The following is an 11,019-nucleotide window of genomic DNA, read 5'->3' on the forward strand; positions in this document are numbered from 1 at the left end:
TTGTAAAATTGGATGGCTATTTCCATGTTGGAGTGGATATGGGGAGTGGAGTCAAGATTCAAGATGAGGGAGAAATCAAATGACTCCTTGTTTTTTTTTAAGATTTAAATATTCACAGGTTGTTTTTAAAATGAATTTCCAGAACACTAAACATACCCATATCCAAATATAATTTTAAATGGATCACTTCTTGGTACCTTATCTCTGGAGGACAAATTGGTGATATGCATCAGTAGCCTTAACAGTGTTCATAGATTCTGACATAGTCATTCCAATTTAATAAATCTATCCTAAGGAAATATTCAGAGATGTAGACAAAGATCTATGTCCAAGACAGTTTATCACAGTATTATTTACGATAGCAAGAATTTGGAAACAACTTAGATGTTTAGGGGAAAAAAGGTGATGGGTTAATTAAGTCAATCATATCCGTGCAATAAATTACACCTAGCAAAAATCAGGTTTTAATAAGAATATTTAATGGCATGGAAAACTACTTAATATCTAATGTCTAGTTAAAGTGAACAGAAAGTATTTATATAATCTAGGTTATGGCATTAAAAATTAATGGGAGTGGGTTTTAAAAGCCTTATGTAGGGGGCACCTGGGTAGCTCAGTTGGTTAAGTGTCTGACTATTGATTTTGGCTCAGATCATGATCTCGTGGTTCTTGAGATCAAGCCCCCCATCAGTCTCTGCACAGACAGCACAGAGCCTGCTTGGGATTCTGTCTGCCCCACCCCCACTCATGAGCGCTCTCTTTCTCTCAAATTAAATAAATAAACATTTTTAAAAAGCCTTATATATGTAAATAGTGGGATTATAGATTATTTAAAATTTATCTTCTTGGGGCACCTGTGCAGCTCAGTTGGTTAAGTGTCAGATTCTTTATCTCAGCTCAGGTCTTGATTTCAGGATGGCGATTTCAGGCTCTGCATTGGGCTCTTTGCTAGGCAGAGATCATACATACATACATACATACATACATACATACATAAAAATTTTCTTCCCTATAAATCTGTATTTTCCAAGTATTTTTTATAATGAATCGGTTTATTTTATTAATTGAATAAACCAAAATTTATTGTATGCTTATTATATGTTAGATTCTATGCTGTACCTATGCTAAGTAATATTTATCATTAAGAAAAAACAAAGGAAACCCATGGTTTCATCTATAACAGTCACCAGACACCTGAAATTTCTCTTGACTGGTTCCTGTGTATGTTTTATTTTCCCCTTATGATGTAACCTCCTGTAGGGTAGAGGATTTCACTGAACCCACATTTACTAAGTATTTCTTTGTATTGGATACTTTTCTAGACACTTAACTTGTCCAGCACTTTTTAAAGTTCTCAGCATTATTCAGAGTCCTATAGAGTGCTTTATAAATGCCTGTTGAATTAAATTCTAATGCCAAAGAGAAATACGTTTGGGCTTTGTTATCAGCCAAGTGAAATCAATCTCTTGATAATTTTGAGACAGCAGTATCTTACCTCTGTGAAAGCGTTTCTTCTTTTTTTAATATGGAGCTAATATGACCTGCCTCCAAGTGCTAATGAGGAAATTAAAGGAAATATTGCACATAAATGTCTGTCATAGTATCAAGCAAGTAGTTGACCTCACTCTTTCTTTTCCATTCCCTTATCTATATATTGAACTTAGTGATAGTCAACCATTTTTTAATCTACAAAATGGCAGTGTCATATATTTCTATCTCATAATTGTGATAACTATGATATATAGTAGCACCCTAAATGAATTATATAGGGAAGGTATAACTCTAGATTGAAACAGAAAGGGAGGGCTGGATATAATTATGGTGAAATAATTCAATGAAATTCTGAGAACTAAAAATATTGCCTAATTTTAAAATAAGGATAGCATTTGTACCAGCCATGTTTTAAAAACAAAAAACAATAAAATTTGGGACACCACATGTACAAAGCCTTCTTAACTAAGACTGGAAAACCAGAAATACTATTAGAAAAGTCAGACCTACTTGAACACATAAAACTTTTAGAAATCATATTAAAGTACTATAAATAATAATGATTGATTGATTGGCTGTGTTTCATCCCTGGAATATGAAGTCTAGCAGAAAGGGATCTTTGTCTATTTTGTTCACTAATGAACCTTTAGTACGTGTAACAATGTCTGGCACATAGTAGGTGTCATTAAAAAAATACTATAAAAGAGTCAATAAATAATAGATGTGAGGCAAATATTTGCAATAAGAGAACAAAGGTTTAATATTTCTAATGCAAAGGAGTTCCAAAAAATTAACAAGAAGGGGACATGAAACTCATAGGAAACTAGGAGGTTCCAATATCCAAGGAATATATGAAAATATTCTCAAACTAGTACATAGCATAACCACTTCAGGCTGGCAAAAGTTGAAAGGACTGACAACCTCCTTTGCTGATAGGAATGTGGGGCCAAGGGGATTACCATACATGGTGAGGAGGTGAATTGCCTCAGCTATGGTTGAGATGCAACCTGATGCTATCTGTTAAAATTTAAAATGCATGTACACTTTAACTCACAAAAGCTTGTACACTTCTGGGCATCTGTTCCACGGAAGGGAAAGCACAAGCATATAGCATATGTGCAAGGACACTGATTGCAGCATTATTTTAGAGACACAACAGAGAAAAAAGTAGACGCAATGTGATTGTCCATCAATAGGGGAATGGTTGAATAAATCATGACACATTGCAACATAAAATGTTATGCATCCATTACAAAGAGTGTTATTGTTGAGAAAAAGCAAGGTCTGAAAATATATGTATGTTCCAATTTTTGCAAAACACTGACAAAACCTTTCTGTGTATATGTGTGTTATGAATATGTATGTGCATTTTGTGTAGTCATTTACTTATGAATACATGAGCATGTTGAGTAACATGAAAGCATGTGCAGTAGGTTTTAACATGAATTACTTTGTGTCTATGAGGAGATAGTGCAGATTGAGAGAGGAGTATATGTGAAGAGAAAAGCTAAACCAAAACAAAAATTGCGCTTAAAAAACCACTAGGTATTATATGATCACACATATTGAATTTATGTAAAATTATATGTGACTGTTTACATGTATAAATATTTAAAAAGAAAATAACAAACAGAATAAGGGAAGTGAGATTTACTGAGCCCATGGCCATTTCAATGCAGCCGACGTGTCTTGGTGCGGCCGTAAAGAATACAGTAATATGACATTGGAAATGGAAAATAATATAAGGCAGGACTGCCAAGCCCATTATGAGGGGGGATGGAGAGGGATACACTTTTGCCACCAGATAAATCAAAATGAGTTAAGTAAGCCCAAAGAACCAGCTCCTGCAGACCGTAAAAAGTCAACAGGGAATTACTAGTAGAAAAGTATGAAAATAGAAAATAGTAAAAACCATACCTTTGAAGCACATTTGTTAGAGGTCTGATCCAAGACTCTAGTTAAACTCCACAGCAGAAAGAAGCCCTGAAGAGAAGCAGAAGACTTGAACTATGTCTCACACTGGCTGATTTCTAAGGTACATTCATGCCCCAAAAGTCCATAACTGTAGAATGCAATGGGGATGAGCTAACATGTAGGATTCATACAATCATGGAATTTTGGAACTCGATGGGCCTTGGAGGATTGTCTAGTCCTGGGCCCAAAGGTTGTTTTTTGTGGTTGCTGTTTGAGATTTTATTTTTAAGTAATGTCTGCACTCAACGCGGGGCTCAAATTCATAACCCTGAGATCAAAAGTTGCATGTTCTACCAAATGAGCCAGCCAGGCACTCCCAAACATTTTTTTTAATGTACATTTTTTATTGCAGTAAAATGTATATAATATAAAATTCGCCATTCTAATAATTTAAAAAAAACTTTTTAACATTTATCTATTATTGAGAGACAGAAAGAGAGAGCATGAGCATGGGAGGGACAGAGAGAAGAGGAGACACAGAATCTGAAGCAGGCTCCAGGCTCTGAGCTGTCAGCACAGAGCCTGATGCAGGGCTCGAACTCACAAACTGCGAGATCATGACCTAAGCTGAAGTTTGGTGCTTAACCGACTGAGCCACCCAGGTGCTCCCCACCCCCATTCTAATCATTTTTAAGTGTATGGTTCAGTGGCATTAAGTGTATTCACATTGTTGTGCTAAGCCTTTTTTTTTTTTTTAATGGGCCCATTGGGGGAAACTGGACAAAAGTATACAGTACTTCTCTGTATTATCTTTGCAACTTCCTGTACATTTATACTTATTTCAAAATTTAAAGGTTTTATTTTTTCTATTCAGCCTTCTTTCCAGCTCCTGGCAATCACCATTCTCCCTTCTGTCTCTATGAGTTGGACTACTAAAGGGATCTCATATAAGTAGAATCATACCATTGTTTGTCCTTTTGTGTGAAGCTTATTTCACTGAGCATAATGTCTTCAGAGTTCACCTCTGTTGTAGCATGTATCAGAATTTTCTCCCTCTTTTTAAAAAACTTGAAGTGTAGTTGACTCACATTAGCCTCAGGCATACAATTTAGTGATGTGACAGCTCTATCCATTCTGCTATGCTCACCACGAGTATAACTGCTGTCACCGTACCACACTACTACAATACCGTTGCCTATATTCTCTATGCATTCTATTGTTGTTGTTTGTTTTTGTTTTAATGGCATGCCCATGTGAGCTTCAGTAGCTTCCTTGCAAGTGTCAGAGAGGCAGTGGGGGCAAAACTCCAGAGGTAGCTTCTCCTGCCCACCTTCACTCAGATCAGCGGCACCTTGTCTCTTTCGGTATTGTGCTTCTTCATGAAATTTCTGAAATTTCTTTTATTTTTTAAAATTTTTGTAAGTTTATTTATTTTGAGAGAGAGAGAGAGTGCACGCATGAGGGTGGAGGGGCAGAGACGGGGGCGGGGGTAGGAAGGGAGAGGATCCTAAGCAGGCTCCCTATCATCAGCCCAGAGCCAGAGGTGGGGCTTGAACTCATGAACCCTGAAATCATGACCTGAGCCCGAACCAAGAGTCAGAGTTTTAACTGAATGAGCCCTCCAGGCACCCTGAGATTTCTGAAATTTCATGTTAAAAAACAGTCCCACTAGGGGCGCCTGGGTGGCTCAGACAGTTAAGCATCTGACTTCAGCTCAGGGCATGATCTCGCAGTTCATGAGTTCGAGCCCTGCATCGGGCTCTATACCAACAGCTCAGAGCCTGGAGCCTGCTTCGGATTCTATGTCTCTCTCTCAATTGGCCCTTCCCCCCACTGGTGCTCTCTCTCTCTCTCTCTCTCTCTCAAAAATAAATAAACATTAAAATAATTTTTTAAAATTAAAGAAAACAGTCCTACTACAAAAAAATAGGTTTGAAAACTGACTCCCCTTTTTTATTTTACCGATAAGAGAGCTGAATTTAGTTTTTCCGAGGTTACTAGGCCAATAAATGGCAGAACTAGGACACAAATTCAGATCTGTTGACTCGTGGTCTGGTCTTCCCTACACTTTACCAGATTGTCTCCATTCAAATACAGAGATTTTTGTTTCTCTTCCTGGCTCTTACACCATATATTATAACCTAAAATGAACACCATCATACAGCGACACAGGTAATGTGTGTAGTATAGACATGGAAGAAAGCATGGTTGAAAACAAATCTAGAGACTCATAAACCTAGAATTTCAAATTCCAATGTCTTGCAAGTTTGTAACCTTGACCTGATAGGTGTATATGCATATGTCTTAGTCTCTTGAAAGAATAAGCAATGAAAGGTAACAAATCTGACCTGAGTCTCAGAGAAATTTAAAAGAAAAATAAATTCTGGCTTTTCAGTTCATTTGGCATATGTTTAATACATGTCTAGTAAGTGTTAGGAACTATGACAGACACAGGATGCAATGATGAGCCATACAGAACATGCCTTTGCTCTCATGAGCTCACTGGCTAGAAGTTTGAAATACACAGCTATTAATCCAATAATTAAACCAATGAATAGATATTCTAACTGAGTTTGAGGAGAGGAAGGGATGAACATGTATAACAGAGAATGACCTAAAAATGGTCAGAGAAAACTTCCCTGTAGAAGTCATGTTTGAAATGAATCCACAGGAGAAATAACAGTTAACTGGATGTGTTTGTGGAAAGCTATTTGTAAATAAAATCATAGTTTGATTTTTCTTTAGGGAGGCTTTATTGAAAAGATAACTATTGTAGAGGAGAGTGTTGTTTAGGTTCAACAAATATGTGCCCTTCTGAGTGCCACACTCCCCACACTCAACCACAGCAGACTTCACAAATCAATTACAGCCCCCTTTTCTGGTAAATCCCCATTCACCTTCTTACCAGAGATCCAGGCAGTCATTGCCAATCAGTCACATTTGGGGCTTGAAATGAAGTGTATTTGCCATCTTGGGTATAGTGAAAAAAGATCTCTGGTCTCAAATGTAGAAGTTCTGAGTTGTAACTACATGATTTTAATGATACAAGGGGACTGGCCAACATTTGGGCATTTTACCTCAGTCCCTTTAATGATTAATTTTATGTGTCACCTAGATTGTGCTAAGGGATGCCCATATAACTAGTAAAATATTATTTCTGGGTATGTCTGAGTATTTGTATTTGAGTTTGTAGACTGAGTAAAGAAGATAACCTTCATCAATGCATGTGGACATCATCCAAAACACCTAAAGCCTGAATAGAGCAAAAAGGCAGAGGAAGGTTGAATTTGTTCTCCCTGCTTGAGCTGAGACATCTGTCTCTTCTCCTGCCCTTGAACATAAGTGCTCCTGGCTCTCAGACTCAGACTGATATTACACCAGCAGTCCCCCAATTCTCAGGGGTTTGTACTCAACTTGAATTACATCACCAGCTTTCTTGGTTGTCTGACTTGCAGATACCAGACTGTGGGCCTTCTAAGCTTCCATAATCACATGAGCCAATCCTTGTAAAATACACACACACACACACACACACACACACACACACACACACACACAGTTTGTTCTATTTCTTTGAAGAACCATAAGTAATACAGTCCCCAAAGAAGACAACAGGTACTGCCTCCCCATCCTATAAACTATATGAGACAGTCTATAAGTTAAGGGAGGCCTCTTTGAGTTCCAACCCTCAATCTATGGATAGAAAAGTTAGCCAGAAAATATGTCCTTGGGCAGTACCAGAATTTGTCAATTTGCCTGGGGATTACAAAAATATTTTGCTGGGACTTGCAAAACTTAAACTAAAAAGAAGGTGAGTATCAAAGGCATGAAATTTCAAGCCAGAAGGGGTGATATTAAAATTTTGCAAAGATGTTAAATGCACATAACTTAAGATCTGTGGGCACTCCCTGTTCTTCAGGTCACAGAGCCATGGCAATGTTCTCTGAACAATAAAGAACTGATTATGCTACAAACTCTGGTTGAGTAGGAAAATGGATGCTTGCAAGAACTTCTGTTTATTTTGGGCTTGAAATTAAAATGCATATTAATACGTTTTTATAGTTTTTCTCCTAACCCCTACTTTCTATATGTGTTCCTGCCAACTGAAGTTTTTCCAATCATGATACTCCAGAAGCTGGCAAAGGATTACTGGATTTCAGAAGTTTTTTTCCTTTTAAAAACTTTTTATCTCGACACATGGTAATATCTTTAACACTGGCTGTCATACTGTTGGAAAAAATGTTTTGCATATCCCGTGCTCTGTTTAGAGCCACTCTGGTACCCTGCCATGTGTCATCAGCACAGTCCTAACGAGCAGGACCATGGGCTCTAGAGTGAACTGGTCCTCACTTTGTCTAGTGGAAGAGACACACACTTGATTCGGGATGAAATCTTTGTGCTTTTCACTTCTGGAATCTTATGATGGATAATTGGCATTATGCTAATAATAATGACTGTCTTTAGTATTTGATTATGTAACTTACCTGGCTACACATTCTTTGACTACAGTCTTTCATATCAATGCCAAATTGTATGAGAGCTACAGAGGAGATTTCAATTTAAGAAGCGGAAAGGATGCTAATCTTAATTCCACTATGTAAGTGTGTTGGCAAATGAATCTGAATGACACAAGTAACTCTGGATGTTGGCACCATTTCATTTACTCCAAAGAAAGATGAACGTTGTATCTTCTGTTTAACTATTGTCATTTTCATCTTCCTTTCCTCCTTCAGGCTCTCATTTAAGAGGTTTTAGAGGGGCGGACAGGCAAAAGTTAGATAGTGGTGCTCATCAGTGTTTAGGATGTGAACATAGTATCCCTTTGGATGTGTGTAGCAAGAGTGCCAACCACACAGAGGCAAAGCAGAGCCACTCCTGTGGCCTAAACTCTTAGGAAGCTGTGTTTGCGCATCTGTGTAGGGGGTGGGGGTGGGGGTGTCGGGATTTCTCTATGGTCTGATGGCTCCTGCTCCCTGATCCACCTGTCAGATGTTTGTCACTTTGTTGTTACTCCCCTACACTTTTCTCTTCTTTTTTGGTTCATTGTTATTTCCTTCTGGTGACTGTGGATCAAACTTTTGGAAAGCAAAACATGCACTCCCACGGTGTTCTCAGCTCCCTGAGGTAAAGTGTTGGAATGCAAGACTATTGCAGTTGAAACCCCAGACAGCCATGCACCTGCAAGGTGCAGCCCTCCAGAGTCCCCACAGACATCTTTTTATAAACTCCGCCCCCTTCCTTCATATTTTAAGTTTGGAATATATATAGGTGCCTGGGGAGGAGCAGCCACAGCCCATAGTTCCCCAGGTTCTACAGGAATCTGTTTTGCCCTCCTGCTGGGAGTACATGGTATCTCCAGGATAGTTTCTTTGGGTGGTTGGTAGGATTTGAGAATTTTAAAATCAATGATTTTAGAAAGTACAGCTTTAACCAGAATACAAAATGGTTTTAGTTTTTGAGTAATTTAGATAATATGCTGTTCTAATAGCCTATGATGTTCTAACAGCTTCTTGCTTCCAGATCTATTTATAAAACCAGCTGTATGACTTGAGGACACATTGCTTCCCTCTCTGAGCCTCAGACTCTACTATAAAATGAGAGACTTGAACCACATCAGTGGGTTTCACTCATGAGCTACCTTGGGGGGGGGGGGGGGTCAAAGGAAGCTTATACAACTCCACTATCCACCTAAGCAGCTCAGTTTTGTTTGTTTTATGTGTTGATACTCCATGTAAGATTTAAATTGGGAGAGGGAGAGAGGAAGAAGAGGGAGGAGGAGAAGGAGAAGAAGAAGGGGAGGGTGAGGGAAGGAGGAAGAGAAGGAAAAAGAAGAAAGAGAGAAAGCATTCTGTGGTTTAAGGTTGTTTGAGAAAACAATTGAACTACATGATTCTAAATATTTTTCCAGATCAGTTTTTTGATTCTAAGAACCTAGATTCATCCATGAGATGTAGGGGACTTGTAATGTTTGATTATTCAATTACAAAATGGCATATGTTAGCAAAGAGCTATGACAAAAGGCGAGAATGTAGCTTCTAAAGGGTGTCTGTCTTAATAGTTTGTTACAAATTGGTAAGGAGTCTGAGGTTAAATTAATAACTTGTCTTGTAGGGCTTTCTTTATATCCTTTAACTTTAGCTTTCTTCCTTGTCACTTTCTTGAGCCCCTAACCCTAACCCAAAGATTTCAGAGGAAATATGAAGGAACTCCAACCACATTAGGTCCTAAACCAGCAGGTGGAGGTACAAGGGTACCCAGGCTCTGAGAGGTGGTTTAGCTGAGAATCACTTGAAAGGGTGAAATCCCTCAAGACTCCTTCCTGCAAGCCTCTTTCCTAAAGTCTCCTTGCAATCTTGGATGACCCTCTAAATCCCCACACCCTGCCCTGCAGCGCATGCTAAGGTGTGGTACTCCGGCCCCAACCCCCAGTCACTGAATCATTACCAGACCCCTTACCTGACCCACACCTCCTGCCTTGTTCCTAGTCTTCCAACTCACCTGCCATCAACATTTCTATTTTCCTTCCCCATTACTCCTTTATCTTGCCCTAAAATGCTTTGCATGTTTTTGTCTCTCTCCCTTCACCTCTAATTATTACTATTTCTCTCTATCACAGAGAATGCAAAAGTGGACCTTTTCCCAACTTGACCCAACATTCAGGAACCCTCTGCCCATTTGCTAAGTGCATGAATACTGTCGCATCTCACTTCATATGAGCCTCACTGATGGGACTTGACAAATGTCTCCATGTCAGTATCCAGGCTGCCAATGATTTGGACCCAATTTATATCACAAACTGCATATAAATTAAAAGATCGATTGACAGGGATCCATGTCTTCAATTAACCTTGTAAAATTTTTATTTAACTAGTTAAGTTTGTGTGGCTTATGGGGTGATCAGTTTGCAATGTGTACAAATGTCATATCACTATGTTGTCCACTTGAAACTAATATACGATGGTATGTTAATTATACTTCAATAAAAAAAGATGGCAAAATGTAAAGTGGAAAAAAAGGTAATAATTAAATGATATTATCTACCTCAAAGGAGTTTTGTGAGAATGAAGTGAAATAATGCATTTAATACACCAAACACAATACCTAACACACTGCAGGTGGCCAATAAATAGTAGTAGCCATTATTATTTAGATTGTTGATTTTGCAGGAGATCCTATCCATTGCCTGCTCCAAATTCATTGTTTCCTTCATTCTTGCTGGCAGTGTTTCCATTTTATTTCTCTCTCTACTCCCACAATGCCAATGATAGAATTGTGTATAAAGAGAAAAAGCGTTCATGATAAGGAGAGATTTCTACCTTCTTGACACCCACTTCCCCTTTATCATTTCTGATCTCCTGGGTTGTCCTTTCTGCAGAGCTAAGCAGGCAGGTCTGGGCCCAAGCCCGCTAGATGCAAGTCTTCTGAAAGCTACTTGGTTACAGATGGGATATATACTTTGAGATTTCACAGAAAGTGTTGTTGCTTTATAATATTTAAGGAAAAGGAAGCCACATCTATAAACCAATAAGAAAAAATCCAACTTGTTCGTGGACTGATTTATAGGAATCTCTCCATTGTATTAATAAAACCATTGTTTTTAAAACTTCATGTTAC

The 11,019-nt window shown here is 38.3% G+C and overlaps 1 long non-coding RNA gene across 1 annotated transcript in view; it reads left to right on the top strand.

Annotated features, from left to right (window-relative positions):
• The window catches only part of LOC121033684 (uncharacterized), a 145,533-nt gene extending 135,416 nt beyond the window's left edge, over positions 1–10,117 (top strand). Inside the window, exons 3-4 of the long non-coding RNA XR_005792061.1 lie at positions 7,325–7,384; positions 10,022–10,117. This is a non-coding gene — a long non-coding RNA (uncharacterized LOC121033684). The remainder of the gene's footprint in view (positions 1–7,324; positions 7,385–10,021) is intronic.
• Positions 10,118–11,019: the final 902 nt, after the last annotated feature.

This window comes from Herpailurus yagouaroundi, unplaced genomic scaffold (assembly GCF_014898765.1).
Source record: "Herpailurus yagouaroundi ecotype Mexico unplaced genomic scaffold, PumYag 159, whole genome shotgun sequence".
NCBI lineage: Eukaryota > Metazoa > Chordata > Mammalia > Carnivora > Felidae > Herpailurus > Herpailurus yagouaroundi.